The following is a 10,402-nucleotide window of genomic DNA, read 5'->3' on the forward strand; positions in this document are numbered from 1 at the left end:
TTAACCAGGTTCTTTTGTCCTCTGATTTTTTGCTTACTTTCCTTTCTTGGCTACTTCCCAAATTACGTTTGACATCCATTTTGGCATTTTCTTCTTCCTAACCTTTTGTAATACTGTGTCACTTTCTTCCTTGATGACATTTTTAATCTCCATCTACATTTCCTCTGGTTCCTTGTCTGTGAGATTAAGCGCATCAAATATATTTTTACATGATTCTGTTGCCGAATTGTACTTTCCAAGCAGTTAGTACAGTGCTCTGCACACAGTAAGCTCTCAATAAATATGATTGAATGAATAAATGATCCTTAAATACAGGGGGAATATTCGTCAGTTCAGATTTGGACACCTATAAAGCATGATTGATCTTCCTAAGTTTTAGTCTGAGTTTACACATTGACAGCTCGTGATCTGTTCCTCAGTCAGCCCCAGATCATGTTTTTGGTGCCAAAATAGAACTTCTCCATCTCTTTCTACAAATAATATAGTCTATTTGATTTCTATATAGTCCATCTGGTGAAGTCCATGTCCACAGTCGTCGTTTAGGTTGGAAAACGAAGGTGTTGCCAATACAAAAGTCATTTGATTCATAGAAATCACAAGTCGGTCCCCAGCTTGATTCCTATTTCCAAGACCATATTTTCCAACAACTTTCACTTACATTCCATTACCAACTTTCGCATTCCAATCCCCAGTGATAATCAACACGTGTTGCTTGCAGCTTTTATCAAACTCTCTCTCTACTTCACTGCAAAACCTCTCTATTTCTTCTTGCCCTGCATTTGTTTTTGGGGCATACACCTGAGGTATGGTCCTACTGAATGGTTTTCCTCTGAACCTATTAGATATCAATCGGTCATTGACAGCTTTATATCCAATAAGCGTCTTAGCAATTTTCTTCATTTCAATTATTGCTATGACATTTCTTTTTTCAGCATGGGCAGAGTAATATGTAATGTGCTCATTTGATTGGAAATGCCCAATACCAGTCCATTTCAGTTTGCTTATTCCTAAGATGTCAATCTGCAATCGGTTCATTTCATTCTTAACTATTTCCAACTTACCCTGGTTCATATTTCATACATTCCATGATGCAATAATAAGAGTATCTTTACAGCTTCAGATACTCATTTCTTGTGTGGCAACATCAACGACCGGGTGTTCCAAAGGCTTTGTTCTGGACATATCATAAACACCCATGATACTCTGAGACGTCACCTGCTCTTCCCCAGCAGCTCATTGAGCTCACCTCGTCCAGGAGATCTTCCCTGACAGAGCCTTTCCTTTTCCTCTCCTCCTCCTCTCCTCCCCATCACCCCCACCTCCCTCTGTTCTACCACCTTTCCCTCTGCACGGCACTTGTGTATATTTGTACATATTTATTACTCTATTCATTTTGTTAATGGTGTGTATATAGTTATAACTCTATTTATTCTGATGGTATTGACACCTGTCTACTTGTTTTGTTTTCTTGTTTGTCACCCCCTTCTAGACTGTGAGCCTGTAGTCGTATAGGAACCGCCCCATATGTTGCCGATTTGTACCCCCCAATCTCTTAGTACAGTGCTCTGCACACAGTAAGCGCTCATTAAATACGATTGAATGAATGAATTAATGAATGAGTGCCTACCAACCTGAGGGGCTCATCTTCCAGCACTATATAATAATAATAATGATGGCATTTATTAAGCGCTTACTATGTGCAAAGCACTATTCTAAGAGCTGGGGAGGTTACAAGGTGATCAGGTTGTCCCACGGAGGCTCACAGTCTTAAATCCCATTTTACAGATGAGGCAACTGAGGCACAGAGAAGTTAAGTGACTTGCCCAAAGTCACACTGCTGACAATTGGCGGAGCTGGGATTTGAACCCATAACCTCTGACTCCAAAGCCCGGGCTCTTTCCACTGATCCACGTTGCTTCTCTGCTTCTCCGATATCTGTAATCATTCTGGTATATGTATCCATAGAGGTTTCTTGGTAAAAATACAGATGTGGTTTACTATTGCCTCCCTCCGCTCGGTGAAAACTTGAATCTCTGGTGTTGTCCTTGATCAACATTTTGATCATTTGATCAACTGCCTTTGACTATTTCCTATAGCTCTGTTGCCTAGCACAGGTGAATCAACTTTGTCTGATGCTTCCTTTTAGACCCTTCCATTATGGGTAACCCAGCAAGAGTATCACTCAATGGCATAGCTTTAAGCTTCATTGGCATATGCAAACCCTTCTACCATGGTAAGGCAGTGGTTCATAAGAGAGCTTCTTGCCATATCCAACAGCATAACCTATTTGTCCTCTACCTCTCATCTGCCTTAAACACTGTTGACAGCCTCCTTCTTGTCAACCTCCTTCTGTTGACAACCTCAGAGGAAACAGGGCAGGGAGTCTAGGGGCAGAAGGGCATAGGGCAGTAAGCAGAAGGCCAGAGAAGAAAAGGCAAGAAAGCAAAAAGCAGAGAACAAACGGGCAGAGAACTGAGGAGCAGTGAAATGAAGCGATTGGAGGTGAGAGTTGAGGGGCAGAGGGGCAGAGGGAAGAGAGTTGAGTGGCAGGGAGCTGAAGTGAAGACACAGAGAGCTGAGAGTCAGAGGGAATAGAGTTGAGAGACAGAAAACTGAGGGGTGGAGCACAGGGAGATGAGAGCTGAGGGGCAGAAAGCAGGGGGACAGAGATTCAGAGAGCAGGTGGATAGAGAACAGGGAGGCAGAGAACAAGGGCCAGAGATCAGAGGGGAAGAGATTCAAGGGGAAAAATTTGAGGGGCAGAGAACAGAAGATACAGACCTTAAAGGCAGAGATATGAGAGCTGAGGGGCTGAGAGTCAAGAGCTGTGTGTGGGGCGGGGTGGGGAGGGCGGGGGCGGGGGGACAGGGAGCAGAGGCTAGCTACAGAGACATGGAGCAGATAACTGAGAGGCAGGGCAGGAAAGCAGAGGACAGAGAGAAGAGGGTCAGGGAACTGAGGGGCAGGGACCAAGGGGAGCTGATAGCTGGTGGCAGAAAGCTGGGGGGTGCAAATCTGGGGATCCAGAGAGCTCGGGTCAGAAAACATAGAACCCGGGGGCAGAGAGCTGGGTTTTAGAGTCTAGGGGGGCAGAAACTCTGGGGACAGAGGCAAGGGGGGAAGAGACCAGAAGGGAAAATACCAGGGGGTAGAGAGGATTGGGGCACAATGCAGAATGGAAGAGTGCAGATGGGCATAGCGGCAGGGAGCCGACAGCAAAGGGGCAGGGAGCCGAGAGCAGAGGGGAAGAGAGCTGATTTCAGGGTGGAAGGAAGGTAGAGAGCAGAGGGGAAGGGAGCATTCATTCATTCATTCAAGCGTATTTATTGAGCGCTTACTGTGTGCAGAGCACTGTACTAGGCACTCGGAAAATACACTTCATCTACAGAGAAAATCCATACCCAACAACAGGCTCACTGCCTAGAAGGGGGGAGATAGACAGCAGAAAACAAATGGGAAGAGAAAGGAGAGACGAAGGGTAGGGTGAAGAGAGCTGAGGGTCAGCAGGGTAGAGGGGCAGAGGAGCAGAGGGTTGAGAAGCAAAGGAGCGGAAAGCAGCTGGGTAGAAAGCAGGGGGGAATCATTCATTAAATAGTATTTATTGAGCGCTTACTGTGTGCAGAGCACTGTACTAAGAGCTTGGAAAGTACAACGTCATAAACAATCCGTACCCAACAATAGGCTCACAGTCTAGAAGGGGGAGATAGACAGCAGAAAACAAAGGCGAAGAGAAAGGAGAGACGAAGGGTAGGGGGAAGAGAGCTGACAGGCAGAGGGTCTGAGAAGCAAAGGAGCAGAAAGCAGAGGGGAAGAAAGCAGGGGGCATTCATTCATTCATTCAATAGTATTTATTGAGAGCTTACTGTGTGCAGAGTATTGTATTGAGATGGCGGGGGGTGGGGGGGGGGGTTTAAGGAGTGGGGAGATGTGCCCAGAATAATTTTTTTAAGAAAATGATCTGGGTAGAAGATTGAAGGTTGAAGTCAGGGAAGTCAGAGAGAAAGCTTGTGCAACAGTCAGAGAAAGTACATCTACGGGAAGAAGGACCTATATTTCAATTAATGCATTCATCCAGTAGTATACATTGAATGCCTGCTGTATTCAGAGTACTATACTATATGCACTTACTGTGGTTGTTCTCACTATGTGCTAGCCGCTGGGCAGAGACAAAATAATCAAGATGGAAAGAGTACCTTTTTCCCACAGAACTCATAGTCAATGAAGGAGGCAGGAAAAGAATTGAATTCCCCTTTTACAGGAAACAGGCCCAGACAAGTTAAGTGACTTGGTCAAGGTCACCCAGCAGACAAGTGGCAGCACCAGGATCTGAACCCAAGTTTCCTGTCTCCCAGCCCTGTGCTTGTTCCAATAGGCCACACTCTCTCCCTTGTCTCCAAGCTGTGACGTCCTGTGGAAGAAACGGAAAAGCAAGTTGAACTGATAGATTGACACATCTGTTTTTCACTTTCTGAAGCCAGAATCAGAGCCAGAGCTATGCTTTTCTAACCTGCCTGCCTGTTGGTGACCAGGGCCTACAAGATCCACCCAGGATCTGTCTCAATAAAGAAGTCCCCATTTGGACTTTCACGATACAGGGCCTACCCCTATGACTAATTACCAAAGAATGACCGCCTCTCACCTCGGCATTTCCAAATTGAGAACCAGAATGATTTGGCCAAATTCCAAACCTCAGACTTGAAAACTCAGCTCAACTCTTTCCGGATGCACTAGCATGGTAGACTCTGCTTATTTGACTCTGCTTATTTTCAACAAATGTTTTCTAAAAAGCAAATGTGAGTCAATGAATAGTTGATTTGGTTAGAATAAGTAATTTGGCTCTCATTTCAATTAGGATGTTGACAATGCTTCATTGGCACGCCTTGATCTCAAGTGGAAAGTCAAATCCTTACAAGAAGAGATAGTCTTCTTGAAGAAACTTCACGACGAGGTAATGGGCTTCCTCTTAATCGAGGAATATAAATTAAGCCGATCTTCTCAGGGAAGCCAGCAGGAACTTGATCTTTTCTACTTATTCTTCACCAGGAAATCCAGGAACTGTAGGCCCAGATTCAGGAACAGCACATCCAAATCGATGTGGATGTGGCTAAGCCCGACCACACTGCTTCCCTGCGTGATGTTCACCAGCGGTACCAAAATATGGCTGCAAAGAACGTCCATGAAGCTGAAGAATGGTACAAATCCGAGGTGTGACTCTAGGGGAAGGTTTTCCCTGAGGGTGGTACCCTAAACCTAATCCCTAAACCAGCTCTCTGGCGATTAAACCAAGCAGTTGGCACAGGTCACCCGTCTGGAGAGGGGGTTCAGGGATTGGGGGTACGGTGCATGCATGCATACACTCATTTCATCAAACCGGAAGTCAGAGGGTAGGGGCACCCTCTGGAAGCATCCGTGGCATGCACAGGACTCACCTATTTCCCTAGATGGCTTTTTCAGGACCACGCTGTATGCTATGGGAGGTGGCGCTGGTTACTGGAGGAGAGTGGAACAGGGAATTCATTGGTGATCCAGCTTTCCAGTTGACAGCTGACTGGTCCTCTGTCCTCTTGGGACCAAGGGGCTGCGATCCACCTTGGGGTTGAGATGTCCACTGTGAATGTTTTCTCCACAGTTTGCTGACCTCTCTGAAGCTGCTAATAGGAACATTGATGCCCTGCGCTAGGCCATGCAGGAATCAAATGAGTATCACTGGTAGGTCCATTCTCTCACTTGTGAAGTTGATGCACTGAAAGGGACCGTGAGTACATGCTGGAGGGTGTTGGTGTGGGGGATGAAATAACACAGGTCCACTGTGTTGTCTGAAGTTGGCATTGCAGGAAATTCTCCCCTTTGCTTGGTGATGGCTAACTTAACAGCAACAATGGGCTTTGCTCTAATATGCTAGCCTCCTAAATTGGCATCCCGCCCCTTACATGAGGACACCCAACAGACATTTTAAACAGGACTATTTAAACCATTTGACCCATGAGCATATATTCTCATAATCCCAAATGTGTTTCTAACCAATGTAGAAGGAATCGGCAATAAAGCTAGTGATTAAAGCCAAGTTTGAAACAAAAGAAGTTTAGGTTTTTAACCAAGTGTTAAGATAGCATGAAAGACCAGGTAATTCCTGAACCACACCTCTGGGCCCTGTGTCTTTGATTATTTCTGCTTGACTGACGGTCAACTTAGAACACAATGGTTCATTCTGCTGTCCACGATTACTTGGAATAGTCAGTTGGCAGGTGGCTTAAGAATGCTTCTGCAAGCGTTTGGATATACACTATAGAGAAGCAGCGTGTCTCAGTGGAAAGAGCATGGGCTTTGGAGTCAAAGGTTATAGGTTCAAATCCCGGATTCGCCAACTGTCAGCTGTGTAACTTTGGCCAAGTCACTTAACTTCTTGTGCCTCAGTTACCTCACCTGTAAAATGGGGATTAAGACTGTGAACTCCCCGTGGGACAACCTGATCACCTTGTAACCTCCGCAGCGCTTAGAACAGTGCTTTGCACATAGTAGGTGCTTAATAAATGCCATTGTTCTTATTATCTGGCACCATGTTCATGCTGAGAAACCTCTGCCTCTCCATGGACCACAGAATGGGGACAAACTGGGTTGGGCAGCATCGCTCGGGGCACCAGGTCTTTGATGAGGTCATAGCCAAGCTCCTACTCTTCTCTTGCAAAACGAATCTCTGGAGCCCCAGATGCGTGAGATGGAGGAGAACTTTTCGCTTGAAGCTGCTAACTACCAAGACACTATTAGCCGCCTTCAGGATGAAATCCAGAACATGGAGGAAGTGATGGCTCGCCACCTGCGATACCAGGACCTTCTGAATGTCACGATGGTACTGGATATTGAGATAGTCACCTGCCGCAAATTACTGGAGGGGGAGGAGAGCAGGTAAGTAGGGGAGAGGAGTGGGAACCTGGGAGGTGGCCATCTATCCTTAGGGTTGCCTGGTAACAACTTAATGTGATCAGTCTTTTTACAGGATTACTCTGCCGGTTCCAAGCTTTTCTTCCTTGAACCTGAGAGGTGAGCACTGCCATTTCAGTTCCAGGGCTTGGTAGCCTCCTTATGGTAAGCACAGAAGTTTCCTTCTGATCAGAAAAAGCCCTAGACACTCCCAAGTGCCGAGAACTGTGTTTGGAGAAGCTGGAACTCCCTTGGAATAATGGGGAGTTGTCTCTAGTTGAAGCTGCAGTGGATTCAGGGGAAGCCCCAGCAGTGGGGGTAGGGGTGGCAGAGAGAGGGTGAGTTCGTCTCTTTCATCCAAACTGCAGCAACCAACTCTCCCTCAAATCTGGCAGGAAAGGTGATTGTGCCTCTACTGGGTCAAACTAGAGAAATCTCATCACTCACACAGTTGCTACTAAAGCAGGGGTGTCCGTCACACCATGCATAGGGTGACTAGCCCACATGGTGTAGTGCATAGCCCATGGGCCTGAGAATGAGAAGGCCATGGGTTCTAATCCCAGCTCTGCCACTTATCGGCTGTGTGACCTTGGGCAAGTCACCTTTCTTCCCAGTGCCTTTATTAACTCATCTGTAACATGGGGATAGAGACTGTGGGCCCCATATGGGACAACTCGACTTGCTTCTATCCTCCCAGTTCTTAATACAGTGCCTGACACATAGTAAGCACTTAACAAATGGCATGATAATAATAGAATGTGGCCCCCCTGAAATTTAGACTTTTTTCAACCTAATTAGTCGATCTCATGATTGATTAGGACAAAAGGAACTAGTCAGATTCAAGATGTACCCTGACTAAATCTACCCCACATTTTCTGAAGATTGTACTCTGCTAAATACCAGTGTTCTCATTGACTTGATCATTGACTACCCCTAAACCTATAACTGTTCATTTATGTGGGCAACAAAGTTGATTAAACTTCTTTTTTACTTTTTTATTACTGCCAAAAAATCCCTATTTTATGAATAGCTATTCACTTTTGTAATCAACAGTTCACACAGCCTGTGTACAGGGATTGTTGATCATGAAGCCTATATTGGCAACTCTTAAAACCTCCAAAGGCACTGAGATTGTGCCTGGTGAAAGAGAAAGTTTCTCAACAGGAGTAAACACAAGACTCTTAATCCTGTGAAGCGAACTCTTGGGTGATATGCAGGGACCAATAAACTCTCATTTTGACAAATTGCTATTTTCATTTTTCAGAAACCAACATTGACTCCCACCCTCTGGTGGACACCCATTCCAAGAGAACACTGCTTATCAAGACTGTTGAAACTAGGGAGGGACAAGTATGTGAATTTCTAAAATCAAGGGGCTGGAGTCGGGGGGAAGAGGAGAGGTCTGCAGAAAGAAGTGAAAGGCCCGTGTGCCACCGTCAATACGCCCCACATCCAGCCAGGGATTACCGGAAAGGACTCTCACTAGTTCAGTTCCCAGGGCTAGCTGGGAAGGGCAGGCGTGCTCAGAGGGTCATCTTCCTTACCCTGTCCCGTCTCTTATCCCTGTCTCCAGTACCCATACACATACAAACATTTTGACTCTCTGTAAGTCCAGGCGGTTGACCTTGGCCTGACCCTGAGGACCATTCCCTTCACCTCACTCATGGGTCCCCAGGATATACCCTACTGAGCCCCACTCTACAGCGCCAGTGCCCTGTATGGGCCGCCAGCCTCTGCACCTCAGTGTGCCTGGAGCTTATAGTTCACATTAATGAATGCCCAGACAACTAAAGTAATTGGGGGTCATCCAAATACCTTCCCTAGGAAGTAACATGACCACAGCATTGTTGGGTGTTCTTGAGATGGCTCCCCTGGGTAGCCTCTAGCTTCGGGCTGGAGTCCAGATGCCTTTTGGCCTCTCCTGCATTGAACATACTTCTGAAATGTGAATAAGCGTTTGTTAGACCCTACTGCCTGAAGGGCATCTTGGAACCAGTGGCATTTTCAATGTATTGGGGGCAGCAGCTCAAGCCTGCATGTGAGACTCTGACTGTCCCTCAACCCTGCATCCTTTCTTCTGGGAAACAAAGCTGTCAGAATGGAGAAAACAAGCTTCTCTAAAGGAAAATGAGGTTCTGCAGGTAGCACCAAGGTAACATGCATCAGTTATCTGATTAGGTTTCTAAATCTCATACCTCTGCCATCAGACAGTTGTTCACTCATTACCTGGTCCTTCTCCTTAACTTGCTGTTCACAGGTCATCAATGAAACATCCCAACACCACGATGATTTAGAGTGAAAACTTGCATCGATACCCAGTGCAGCAACACCTTACCAGCAAGCAAAAGAATTTGACCAAATCCTAAAACACCTTTCAAGTGCCTTCTGCAGTTTTTCAAGAGTGCAAGACCATCCTGGATAGGTAGAAAGAATAGGTTTGAAGTCTTATGGACACATAACTCTAGAGACGTTTAGAGCAAAGCCTAGTTTACAGCGGAATCTTGTGCTGCAGTACTTTTGTAAAGTGTTTTTCAGAATCATGAAACTGCCTCTTTCCAGCCAGTGTCTGACCGAACTGTTACTGCTTCTATAAACTCTTTGAAAAAATATACTATGATCATTTTTTTTCTTCAAATTTTGGCCAGGCCTCGGGCAGGTCCTCCTTGTCTTGTTTACCTCCCTGTATTGCATGCTAGCACAGTCCCACTCCGTCCCCCTGCACAATAGAACAGAATTTTCTTTTCCCTTGGGCTTGCGGAGTATGGTTCCTTTCAGACTACAGTATACTCCTGGGCTCTGTGCTCCTGATGTGCTGCCACAACTAGTCAATTGTGTATACTAAACCAGCTGAAGGCTAGTTAGTTCCTCATAAAGCAACCATGAACCATTAATTTGGCTCTGAAAATATTCTTTAAACCTGAACCTGGCTGCTGCTATAGCCCAACGATCAGAATTGAGCTGCGTTGCATGAGTGAATGACAAATATTCATTCATAGGATGCCTCTGGCTGGTGAGGGGGGAGTCGGGGAGGTTATGATCTGCATATGAGGGAAATTCTGAGCAGACGTAGGTACTGCTGTGGAGAGTGGGCAGCTATTGATCTTGCACCCATCTCCTGTGATAAAGGGACAGCAGGCTTTCAGCATAAATGTTCCAAGATTTGGACCAAGTGTAGAAAGAAAATGAATGTGGCCACTTTGCCGATGTTGTGATGCAGAAGAGAGTAGGAGAGGAGAAAAATAAGGGCAAGGAAGGCCTCTTGTAGGAGACATATCTTCAATAAGGCTTTGAAGGTGGAGAGAGTAGTTGTCTGTCAGATATGAAGAGGGACGGCATTCCAGGCCGGAGACAGGATGTGGGTGAGATGTTTGCAGCAAGATAGAGGAAATCGAGGTACAGTGAGTAGGTTGAGGAGTAAAGTGTGCAGGCTGAATTGTAGTAGGAGAGTAGCAAGGTGAGGTAGGAGAGTGCAAGTGACTGAGTG

General features: G+C 45.9%; 1 pseudogene; it reads left to right on the forward strand.

Moving 5' to 3' along the window:
• The first annotated feature begins 2,473 nt into the window (after nt 1-2,473).
• Nucleotides 2,474-9,497, forward strand: LOC119923395 (annotated as a pseudogene).
• The last annotated feature ends 905 nt before the right edge of the window (nt 9,498-10,402 follow it).

The sequence above is a fragment of the Tachyglossus aculeatus genome, unplaced genomic scaffold (genome assembly GCF_015852505.1).
Source record: "Tachyglossus aculeatus isolate mTacAcu1 unplaced genomic scaffold, mTacAcu1.pri scaffold_184_arrow_ctg1, whole genome shotgun sequence".
Lineage (NCBI taxonomy): Eukaryota > Metazoa > Chordata > Mammalia > Monotremata > Tachyglossidae > Tachyglossus > Tachyglossus aculeatus.